Below are 9681 nucleotides of genomic sequence, written 5' to 3' on the forward strand. Positions count from 1 at the left end.
CAGCCCGGCGAGAGGCCATCTTCCCCAGGCTGCTCCCTTCTCTGAGCCCTCCTTTCCACCAGAGGGTCACCCCTTCAAACGAGCTTCCTGCTCCCCAAAAAGCGGGCCGTCCATGGCCACAATATTCAAATGAGGACCGCCTCCCTCCCAGCAGCAGCCACAGGAGTCAGCCTCCCACTACAGCCACCTCCCGCTCATTCTGTCGTTCAACCCAAAGAAGGAAACCCCAGCAAGCTGGAGCATGCAAAAATTGCCATAAAACTCAGTTTTGCTCCTCTCCACGGAAATCTTTAGTAAAAGACGAAAGATTTTTACATTCTGAAGAGAAACCAGAGTATATCAGGCAAGGGCCTCCTCCCGACCTAACACCCTGGCCGCAGCCCTCACTTGGCCCGGGGAGACCTCCTAGAAAAGGGGAGGCAGGGGGTTGATGATGGCTAAACCAAACGGTACCACACAGCCAGCCCGGCGAGAGGCCATCTTCCCCAGGCTGCTCCCTTCTCTGAGCCCTCCTTTCCACCAGAGGGTCACCCCTTCAAACGAGCTTCCTGCTCCCCAAAAAGCGGGCCGTCCATGGCCACAATATTCAAATGATGACCGCCTCCCTCCCAGCAGCAGCCACAGGAGTCAGCCTCCCACTACAGCCACCTCCCGCTCATTCTGTCGTTCAACCCAAAGAAGGAAACCCCAGCAAGCTGGAGCATGCAAAAATTGCCATAAAACTCAGTTTTGCTCCTCTCCACGGAAATCTTTAGTAAAAGGCGAAAGATTTTTACGCTCTGAAGAGAAACCAGAGTATATCAGGCAAGGGCCTCCTCCCGACCTAACACCCTGGCCGCAGCCCTCACTTGGCCCGGGGAGACCTCCTAGAAAAGGGGAGGCAGGGGGTTGATGATGGCTAAACCAAACGGTACCACACAGCCAGCCCGGCGAGAGGCCATCTTCCCCAGGCTGCTCCCTTCTCTGAGCCCTCCTTTCCACCAGAGGGTCACCCCTTCAAACGAGCTTCCTGCTCCCCAAAAAGCGGGCCGTCCATGGCCACAATATTCAAATGAGGACCGCCTCCCTCCCAGCAGCAGCCACAGGAGTCAGCCTCAAACTACAGCCACCTCCCGCTCATTCTGTCGTTCAACCCAAAGAAGGAAACCCCAGCAAGCTGGAGCATGCAAAAATTGCCATAAAACTCAGTTTTGCTCCTCTCCACGGAAATCTTTAGTAAAAGGCGAAAGATTTTTACGTTCTGAAGAGAAACCAGAGTATATCAGGCAAGGGCCTCCTCCCGACCTAACACCCTGGCCGCAGCCCTCACTTGGCCCGGGGAGACCTCCTAGAAAAGGGGAGGCAGGGGGTTGATGATGGCTAAACCAAACGGTACCACACAGCCAGCCCGGCGAGAGGCCATCTTCCCCAGGCTGCTCCCTTCTCTGAGCCCTCCTTTCCACCAGAGGGTCACCCCTTCAAACGAGCTTCCTGCTCCCCAAAAAGCGGGCCGTCCATGGCCACAATATTCAAATGAGGACCGCCTCCCTCCCAGCAGCAGCCATAGGAGTCAGCCTCCCACTACAGCCACCTCCCGCTCATTCTGTCGTTCAACCCAAAGAAGGAAACCCCAGCAAGCTGGAGCATGCAAAAATTGCCATAAAACTCAGTTTTGCTCCTCTCCACGGAAATCTTTAGAAAAAGGCGAAAGATTTTTACGTTCTGAAGAGAAACCAGAGTATATTAGGCAAGGGCCTCCTCCCGACCTAACACCCTGGCCGCAGCCCTCACTTGGCCCGGGGAGACCTCCTAGAAAAGGGGAGGCAGGGGGTTGATGATGGCTAAACCAAACGGTACCACACAGCCAGCCCGGCGAGAGGCCATCTTCCCCAGGCTGCTCCCTTCTCTGAGCCCTCCTTTCCACCAGAGGGTCACCCCTTCAAACGAGCTTCCTGCTCCCCAAAAAGCGGGCCGTCCATGGCCACAATATTCAAATGAGGACCGCCTCCCTCCCAGCAGCAGCCACAGGAGTCAGCCTCCCACTACAGCCACCTCCCGCTCATTCTGTCGTTCAACCCAAAGAAGGAAACCCCAGCAAGCTGGAGCATGCAAAAATTGCCATAAAACTCAGTTTTGCTCCTCTCCACGGAAATCTTTAGTAAAAGGCGAAAGATTTTTACGTTCTGAAGAGAAACCAGAGTATATCAGGCAAGGGCCTCCTCCCGACCTAACACCCTGGCCGCAGCCCTCACTTGGCCCGGGGAGACCTCCTAGAAAAGGGGAGGCAGGGGGTTGATGATGGCTAAACCAAACGGTACCACACAGCCAGCCCGGCGAGAGGCCATCTTCCCCAGGCTGCTCCCTTCTCTGAGCCCTCCTTTCCACCAGAGGGTCACCCCTTCAAACGAGCTTCCTGCTCCCCAAAAAGCGGGCCGTCCATGGCCACAATATTCAAATGAGGACCGCCTCCCTCCCAGCAGCAGCCACAGGAGTCAGCCTCCCACTACAGCCACCTCCCGCTCATTCTGTCGTTCAACCCAAAGAAGGAAACCCCAGCAAGCTGGAGCATGCAAAAATTGCCATAAAACTCAGTTTTGCTCCTCTCCACGGAAATCTTTAGTAAAAGGCGAAAGATTTTTACGTTCTGAAGAGAAACCAGAGTATATCAGGCAAGGGCCTCCTCCCGACCTAACACCCTGGCCGCAGCCCTCACTTGGCCCGGGGAGACCTCCTAGAAAAGGGGAGGCAGGGGGTTGATGATGGCTAAACCAAACGGTACCACACAGCCAGCCCGGCGAGAGGCCATCTTCCCCAGGCTGCTCCCTTCTCTGAGCCCTCCTTTCCACCAGAGGGTCACCCCTTCAAACGAGCTTCCTGCTCCCCAAAAAGCGGGCCGTCCATGGCCACAATATTCAAATGAGGACCGCCTCCCTCCCAGCAGCAGCCACAGGAGTCAGCCTCCCACTACAGCCACCTCCCGCTCATTCTGTCGTTCAACCCAAAGAAGGAAACCCCAGCAAGCTGGAGCATGCAAAAATTGCCATAAAACTCAGTTTTGCTCCTCTCCACGGAAATCTTTAGTAAAAGGCGAAAGATTTTTACGTTCTGAAGAGAAACCAGAGTATATCAGGCAAGGGCCTCCTCCCGACCTAACACCCTGGCCGCAGCCCTCACTTGGCCCGGGGAGACCTCCTAGAAAAGGGGAGGCAGGGGGTTGATGATGGCTAAACCAAACGGTACCACACAGCCAGCCCGGCGAGAGGCCATCTTCCCCAGGCTGCTCCCTTCTCTGAGCCCTCCTTTCCACCAGAGGGTCACCCCTTCAAATGAGCTTCCTGCTCCCCAAAAAGCGGGCCGTCCATGGCCACAATATTCAAATGAGGACCGCCTCCCTCCCAGCAGCAGCCACAGGAGTCAGCCTCCCACTACAGCCACCTCCCGCTCATTCTGTCGTTCAACCCAAAGAAGGAAACCCCAGCAAGCTGGAGCATGCAAAAATTGCCATAAAACTCAGTTTTACTCCTCTCCACGGAAATCTTTAGTAAAAGGCGAAAGATTTTTACGTTCTGAAGAGAAACCAGAGTATATCAGGCAAGGGCCTCCTCCCGACCTAACACCCTGGCCGCAGCCCTCACTTGGCCCGGGGAGACCTCCTAGAAAAGGGGAGGCAGGGGGTTGATGATGGCTAAACCAAACGGTACCACACAGCCAGCCCGGCGAGAGGCCATCTTCCCCAGGCTGCTCCCTTCTCTGAGCCCTCCTTTCCACCAGAGGGTCACCCCTTCAAACGAGCTTCCTGCTCCCCAAAAAGCGGGCCGTCCATGGCCACAATATTCAAATGAGGACCGCCTCCCTCCCAGCAGCAGCCACAGGAGTCAGCCTCCCACTACAGCCACCTCCCGCTCATTCTGTCGTTCAACCCAAAGAAGGAAACCCCAGCAAGCTGGAGCATGCAAAAATTGCCATAAAACTCAGTTTTGCTCCTCTCCACGGAAATCTTTAGTAAAAGGCGAAAGATTTTTACGTTCTGAAGAGAAACCAGAGTATATCAGGCAAGGGCCTCCTCCCGACCTAACACCCTGGCCGCAGCCCTCACTTGGCCCGGGGAGACCTCCTAGAAAAGGGGAGGCAGGGGGTTGATGATGGCTAAACCAAACGGTACCACACAGCCAGCCCGGCGAGAGGCCATCTTCCCCAGGCTGCTCCCTTCTCTGAGCCCTCCTTTCCACCAGAGGGTCACCCCTTCAAACGAGCTTCCTGCTCCCCAAAAAGCGGGCCGTCCATGGCCACAATATTCAAATGAGGACCGCCTCCCTCCCAGCAGCAGCCACAGGAGTCAGCCTCCCACTACAGCCACCTCCCGCTCATTCTGTCGTTCAACCCAAAGAAGGAAACCCCAGCAAGCTGGAGCATGCAAAAATTGCCATAAAACTCAGTTTTGCTCCTCTCCACGGAAATCTTTAGTAAAAGGCGAAAGATTTTTACGTTCTGAAGAGAAACCAGAGTATATCAGGCAAGGGCCTCCTCCCGACCTAACACCCTGGCCGCAGCCCTCACTTGGCCCGGGGAGACCTCCTAGAAAAGGGGAGGCAGGGGGTTGATGATGGCTAAACCAAACGGTACCACACAGCCAGCCCGGCGAGAGGCCATCTTCCCCAGGCTGCTCCCTTCTCTGAGCCCTCCTTTCCACCAGAGGGTCACCCCTTCAAACGAGCTTCCTGCTCCCCAAAAAGCTGGCCGTCCATGGCCACAATATTCAAATGAGGACCGCCTCCCTCCCAGCAGCAGCCACAGGAGTCAGCCTCCCACTACAGCCACCTCCCGCTCATTCTGTCGTTCAACCCAAAGAAGGAAACCCCAGCAAGCTGGAGCATGCAAAAATTGCCATAAAACTCAGTTTTGCTCCTCTCCACGGAAATCTTTAGTAAAAGGCGAAAGATTTTTACGTTCTGAAGAGAAACCAGAGTATATCAGGCAAGGGCCTCCTCCCGACCTAACACCCTGGCCGCAGCCCTCACTTGGCCCGGGGAGACCTCCTAGAAAAGGGGAGGCAGGGGGTTGATGATGGCTAAACCAAACGGTACCACACAGCCAGCCCGGCGAGAGGCCATCTTCCCCAGGCTGCTCCCTTCTCTGAGCCCTCCTTTCCACCAGAGGGTCACCCCTTCAAACGAGCTTCCTGCTCCCCAAAAAGCGGGCTGTCCATGGCCACAATATTCAAATGAGGACCGCCTCCCTCCCAGCAGCAGCCACAGGAGTCAGCCTCCCACTACAGCCACCTCCCGCTCATTCTGTCGTTCAACCCAAAGAAGGAAACCCCAGCAAGCTGGAGCATGCAAAAATTGCCATAAAACTCAGTTTTGCTCCTCTCCACGGAAATCTTTAGTAAAAGGCGAAAGATTTTTACGTTCTGAAGAGAAACCAGAGTATATCAGGCAAGGGCCTCCTCCCGACCTAACACCCTGGCCGCAGCCCTCACTTGGCCCGGGGAGACCTCCTAGAAAAGGGGAGGCAGGGGGTTGATGATGGCTAAACCAAACGGTACCACACAGCCAGCCCGGCGAGAGGCCATCTTCCCCAGGCTGCTCCCTTCTCTGAGCCCTCCTTTCCACCAGAGGGTCACCCCTTCAAACGAGCTTCCTGCTCCCCAAAAAGCGGGCCGTCCATGGCCACAATATTCAAATGAGGACCGCCTCCCTCCCAGCAGCAGCCACAGGAGTCAGCCTCCCACTACAGCCACCTCCCGCTCATTCTGTCGTTCAACCCAAAGAAGGAAACCCCAGCAAGCTGGAGCATGCAAAAATTGCCATAAAACTCAGTTTTGTTCCTCTCCACGGAAATCTTTAGTAAAAGGCGAAAGATTTTTACGTTCTGAAGAGAAACCAGAGTATATCAGGCAAGGGCCTCCTCCCGACCTAACACCCTGGCCGCAGCCCTCACTTGGCCCGGGGAGACCTCCTAGAAAAGGGGAGGCAGGGGGTTGATGATGGCTAAACCAAACGGTACCACACAGCCAGCCCGGCGAGAGGCCATCTTCCCCAGGCTGCTCCCTTCTCTGAGCCCTCCTTTCTACCAGAGGGTCACCCCTTCAAACGAGCTTCCTGCTCCCCAAAAAGCGGGCCGTCCATGGCCACAATATTCAAATGAGGACCGCCTCCCTCCCAGCAGCAGCCACAGGAGTCAGCCTCCCACTACAGCCACCTCCCGCTCATTCTGTCGTTCAACCCAAAGAAGGAAACCCCAGCAAGCTGGAGCATGTAAAAATTGCCATAAAACTCAGTTTTGCTCCTCTCCACGGAAATCTTTAGTAAAAGGCGAAAGATTTTTACGTTCTGAAGAGAAACCAGAGTATATCAGGCAAGGGCCTCCTCCCGACCTAACACCCTTGCCGCAGCCCTCACTTGGCCCGGGGAGACCTCCTAGAAAAGGGGAGGCAGGGGGTTGATGATGGCTAAACCAAACGGTACCACACAGCCAGCCCGGCGTGAGGCCATCTTCCCCAGGCTGCTCCCTTCTCTGAGCCCTCCTTTCCACCAGAGGGTCACCCCTTCAAACGAGCTTCCTGCTCCCCAAAAAGCGGGCCGTCCATGGCCACAATATTCAAATGAGGACCGCCTCCCTCCCAGCAGCAGCCACAGGAGTCAGCCTCCCACTACAGCCACCTCCCGCTCATTCTGTCGTTCAACCCAAAGAAGGAAACCCCAGCAAGCTGGAGCATGCAAAAATTGCCATAAAACTCAGTTTTGCTCCTCTCCACGGAAATCTTTAGTAAAAGGCGAAAGATTTTTACGTTCTGAAGAGAAACCAGAGTATATCAGGCAAGGGCCTCCTCCCGACCTAACACCCTGGCCGCAGCCCTCACTTGGCCCGGGGAGACCTCCTAGAAAAGGGGAGGCAGGGGGTTGATGATGGCTAAACCAAACGGTACCACACAGCCAGCCCGGCGAGAGGCCATCTTCCCCAGGCTGCTCCCTTCTCTGAGCCCTCCTTTCCACCAGAGGGTCACCCCTTCAAACGAGCTTCCTGCTCCCCAAAAAGCGGGCCGTCCATGGCCACAATATTCAAATGAGGACCGCCTCCCTCCCAGCAGCAGCCACAGGAGTCAGCCTCCCACTACAGCCACCTCCCGCTCATTCTGTCGTTCAACCCAAAGAAGGAAACCCCAGCAAGCTGGAGCATGCAAAAATTGCCATAAAACTCAGTTTTGCTCCTCTCCACGGAAATCTTTAGTAAAAGGCGAAAGATTTTTACGTTCTGAAGAGAAACCAGAGTATATCAGGCAAGGGCCTCCTCCCGACCTAACACCCTGGCCGCAGCCCTCACTTGGCCCGGGGAGACCTCCTAGAAAAGGGGAGGCAGGGGGTTGATGATGGCTAAACCAAACGGTACCACACAGCCAGCCCGGCGAGAGGCCATCTTCCCCAGGCTGCTCCCTTCTCTGAGCCCTCCTTTCCACCAGAGGGTCACCCCTTCAAACGAGCTTCCTGCTCCCCAAAAAGCGGGCCGTCCATGGCCACAATATTCAAATGAGGACCGCCTCCCTCCCAGCAGCAGCCACAGGAGTCAGCCTCCCACTACAGCCACCTCCCGCTCATTCTGTCGTTCAACCCAAAGAAGGAAACCCCAGCAAGCTGGAGCATGCAAAAATTGCCATAAAACTCAGTTTTGCTCCTCTCCACGGAAATCTTTAGTAAAAGGCGAAAGATTTTTACGTTCTGAAGAGAAACCAGAGTATATCAGGCAAGGGCCTCCTCCCGACCTAACACCCTGGCCGCAGCCCTCACTTGGCCCGGGGAGACCTCCTAGAAAAGGGGAGGCAGGGGGTTGATGATGGCTAAACCAAACGGTACCACACAGCCAGCCCGGCGAGAGGCCATCTTCCCCAGGCTGCTCCCTTCTCTGAGCCCTCCTTTCCACCAGAGGGTCACCCCTTCAAACGAGCTTCCTGCTCCCCAAAAAGCGGGCCGTCCATGGCCACAATATTCAAATGAGGACCGCCTCCCTCCCAGCAGTAGCCACAGGAGTCAGCCTCCCACTACAGCCACCTCCCGCTCATTCTGTCGTTCAACCCAAAGAAGGAAACCCCAGCAAGCTGGAGCATGCAAAAATTGCCATAAAACTCAGTTTTGCTCCTCTCCACGGAAATCTTTAGTAAAAGGCGAAAGATTTTTTACGTTCTGAAGAGAAACCAGAGTATATCAGGCAAGGGCCTCCTCCCGACCTAACACCCTGGCCGCAGCCCTCACTTGGCCCGGGGAGACCTCCTAGAAAAGGGGAGGCAGGGGGTTGATGATGGCTAAACCAAACGGTACCACACAGCCAGCCCGGCGAGAGGCCATCTTCCCCAGGCTGCTCCCTTCTCTGAGCCCTCCTTTCCACCAGAGGGTCACCCCTTCAAACGAGCTTCCTGCTCCCCAAAAAGCGGGCCGTCCATGGCCACAATATTCAAATGAGGACCGCCTCCCTCCCAGCAGCAGCCACAGGAGTCAGCCTCCCACTACAGCCACCTCCCGCTCATTCTGTCGTTCAACCCAAAGAAGGAAACCCCAGCAAGCTGGAGCATGCAAAAATTGCCATAAAACTCAGTTTTGCTCCTCTCCACGGAAATCTTTAGTAAAAGGCGAAAGATTTTTACGTTCTGAAGAGAAACCAGAGTATATCAGGCAAGGGCCTCCTCCCGACCTAACACCCTGGCCGCAGCCCTCACTTGGCCCGGGGAGACCTCCTAGAAAAGGGGAGGCAGGGGGTTGATGATGGCTAAACCAAACGGTACCACACAGCCAGCCCGGCGAGAGGCCATCTTCCCCAGGCTGCTCCCTTCTCTGAGCCCTCCTTTCCACCAGAGGGTCACCCCTTCAAACGAGCTTCCTGCTCCCCAAAAAGCGGGCCGTCCATGGCCACAATATTCAAATGAGGACCGCCTCCCTCCCAGCAGTAGCCACAGGAGTCAGCCTCCCACTACAGCCACCTCCCGCTCATTCTGTCGTTCAACCCAAAGAAGGAAACCCCAGCAAGCTGGAGCATGCAAAAATTGCCATAAAACTCAGTTTTGCTCCTCTCCACGGAAATCTTTAGTAAAAGGCGAAAGATTTTTTACGTTCTGAAGAGAAACCAGAGTATATCAGGCAAGGGCCTCCTCCCGACCTAACACCCTGGCCGCAGCCCTCACTTGGCCCGGGGAGACCTCCTAGAAAAGGGGAGGCAGGGGGTTGATGATGGCTAAACCAAACGGTACCACACAGCCAGCCCGGCGAGAGGCCATCTTCCCCAGGCTGCTCCCTTCTCTGAGCCCTCCTTTCCACCAGAGGGTCACCCCTTCAAACGAGCTTCCTGCTCCCCAAAAAGCGGGCCGTCCATGGCCACAATATTCAAATGAGGACCGCCTCCCTCCCAGCAGCAGCCACAGGAGTCAGCCTCCCACTACAGCCACCTCCCGCTCATTCTGTCGTTCAACCCAAAGAAGGAAACCCCAGCAAGCTGGAGCATGCAAAAATTGCCATAAAACTCAGTTTTGCTCCTCTCCACGGAAATCTTTAGTAAAAGGCGAAAGATTTTTACGTTCTGAAGAGAAACCAGAGTATATCAGGCAAGGGCCTCCTCCCGACCTAACACCCTGGCCGCAGCCCTCACTTGGCCCGGGGAGACCTCCTAGAAAAGGGGAGGCAGGGGGTTGATGATGGCTAAACCAAACGGTACCACACA

The 9681-nt window shown here is 55.6% G+C and overlaps 21 non-coding genes across 21 annotated transcripts; all 21 read right to left on the reverse strand.

The window, feature by feature from the left end:
- Positions 1-222: 222 nt before the first annotated feature.
- Positions 223-338, reverse strand: LOC142297833 (U5 spliceosomal RNA). Its single transcript, XR_012752102.1, has one exon. It is a non-coding gene; the product is annotated as a U5 spliceosomal RNA (small nuclear RNA).
- Positions 339-683: 345 nt separating this feature from the next.
- Positions 684-799, reverse strand: LOC142297590 (U5 spliceosomal RNA). Its single transcript, XR_012751868.1, has one exon. It is a non-coding gene; the product is annotated as a U5 spliceosomal RNA (small nuclear RNA).
- Positions 800-1144: 345 nt separating this feature from the next.
- LOC142298362 (U5 spliceosomal RNA) lies at positions 1145-1260 on the reverse strand. The gene has a single exon (XR_012752567.1). It is a non-coding gene; the product is annotated as a U5 spliceosomal RNA (small nuclear RNA).
- Positions 1261-1605: 345 nt separating this feature from the next.
- LOC142297728 (U5 spliceosomal RNA) lies at positions 1606-1721 on the reverse strand. The gene has a single exon (XR_012752002.1). It is a non-coding gene; the product is annotated as a U5 spliceosomal RNA (small nuclear RNA).
- Positions 1722-2066: 345 nt separating this feature from the next.
- Positions 2067-2182, reverse strand: LOC142298363 (U5 spliceosomal RNA). The gene has a single exon (XR_012752568.1). It is a non-coding gene; the product is annotated as a U5 spliceosomal RNA (small nuclear RNA).
- A 345-nt stretch (positions 2183-2527) lies between these two features.
- On the reverse strand, positions 2528-2643 carry LOC142298364 (U5 spliceosomal RNA). Its single transcript, XR_012752569.1, has one exon. It is a non-coding gene; the product is annotated as a U5 spliceosomal RNA (small nuclear RNA).
- Positions 2644-2988: 345 nt separating this feature from the next.
- LOC142298365 (U5 spliceosomal RNA) lies at positions 2989-3104 on the reverse strand. The gene has a single exon (XR_012752570.1). It is a non-coding gene; the product is annotated as a U5 spliceosomal RNA (small nuclear RNA).
- A 345-nt stretch (positions 3105-3449) lies between these two features.
- Positions 3450-3565, reverse strand: LOC142297659 (U5 spliceosomal RNA). The gene has a single exon (XR_012751936.1). It is a non-coding gene; the product is annotated as a U5 spliceosomal RNA (small nuclear RNA).
- Positions 3566-3910: 345 nt separating this feature from the next.
- On the reverse strand, positions 3911-4026 carry LOC142298367 (U5 spliceosomal RNA). Its single transcript, XR_012752572.1, has one exon. It is a non-coding gene; the product is annotated as a U5 spliceosomal RNA (small nuclear RNA).
- Positions 4027-4371: 345 nt separating this feature from the next.
- On the reverse strand, positions 4372-4487 carry LOC142298368 (U5 spliceosomal RNA). Its single transcript, XR_012752573.1, has one exon. It is a non-coding gene; the product is annotated as a U5 spliceosomal RNA (small nuclear RNA).
- Positions 4488-4832: 345 nt separating this feature from the next.
- Positions 4833-4948, reverse strand: LOC142298369 (U5 spliceosomal RNA). The gene has a single exon (XR_012752574.1). It is a non-coding gene; the product is annotated as a U5 spliceosomal RNA (small nuclear RNA).
- Positions 4949-5293: 345 nt separating this feature from the next.
- Positions 5294-5409, reverse strand: LOC142298370 (U5 spliceosomal RNA). Its single transcript, XR_012752575.1, has one exon. It is a non-coding gene; the product is annotated as a U5 spliceosomal RNA (small nuclear RNA).
- Positions 5410-5754: 345 nt separating this feature from the next.
- Positions 5755-5870, reverse strand: LOC142298320 (U5 spliceosomal RNA). The gene has a single exon (XR_012752527.1). It is a non-coding gene; the product is annotated as a U5 spliceosomal RNA (small nuclear RNA).
- Positions 5871-6215: 345 nt separating this feature from the next.
- LOC142297612 (U5 spliceosomal RNA) lies at positions 6216-6331 on the reverse strand. The gene has a single exon (XR_012751890.1). It is a non-coding gene; the product is annotated as a U5 spliceosomal RNA (small nuclear RNA).
- Positions 6332-6676: 345 nt separating this feature from the next.
- LOC142298371 (U5 spliceosomal RNA) lies at positions 6677-6792 on the reverse strand. Its single transcript, XR_012752576.1, has one exon. It is a non-coding gene; the product is annotated as a U5 spliceosomal RNA (small nuclear RNA).
- A 345-nt stretch (positions 6793-7137) lies between these two features.
- On the reverse strand, positions 7138-7253 carry LOC142298372 (U5 spliceosomal RNA). Its single transcript, XR_012752577.1, has one exon. It is a non-coding gene; the product is annotated as a U5 spliceosomal RNA (small nuclear RNA).
- A 345-nt stretch (positions 7254-7598) lies between these two features.
- On the reverse strand, positions 7599-7714 carry LOC142298373 (U5 spliceosomal RNA). Its single transcript, XR_012752578.1, has one exon. It is a non-coding gene; the product is annotated as a U5 spliceosomal RNA (small nuclear RNA).
- A 345-nt stretch (positions 7715-8059) lies between these two features.
- LOC142297831 (U5 spliceosomal RNA) lies at positions 8060-8176 on the reverse strand. The gene has a single exon (XR_012752100.1). It is a non-coding gene; the product is annotated as a U5 spliceosomal RNA (small nuclear RNA).
- A 345-nt stretch (positions 8177-8521) lies between these two features.
- LOC142298374 (U5 spliceosomal RNA) lies at positions 8522-8637 on the reverse strand. The gene has a single exon (XR_012752579.1). It is a non-coding gene; the product is annotated as a U5 spliceosomal RNA (small nuclear RNA).
- Positions 8638-8982: 345 nt separating this feature from the next.
- LOC142297832 (U5 spliceosomal RNA) lies at positions 8983-9099 on the reverse strand. Its single transcript, XR_012752101.1, has one exon. It is a non-coding gene; the product is annotated as a U5 spliceosomal RNA (small nuclear RNA).
- Positions 9100-9444: 345 nt separating this feature from the next.
- Positions 9445-9560, reverse strand: LOC142298375 (U5 spliceosomal RNA). The gene has a single exon (XR_012752580.1). It is a non-coding gene; the product is annotated as a U5 spliceosomal RNA (small nuclear RNA).
- Between the last annotated feature and the right edge of the window lie 121 nt (positions 9561-9681).

Source organism: Anomaloglossus baeobatrachus, chromosome 3 (assembly GCF_048569485.1).
Source record: "Anomaloglossus baeobatrachus isolate aAnoBae1 chromosome 3, aAnoBae1.hap1, whole genome shotgun sequence".
NCBI classification, from domain to species: domain Eukaryota; kingdom Metazoa; phylum Chordata; class Amphibia; order Anura; family Aromobatidae; genus Anomaloglossus; species Anomaloglossus baeobatrachus.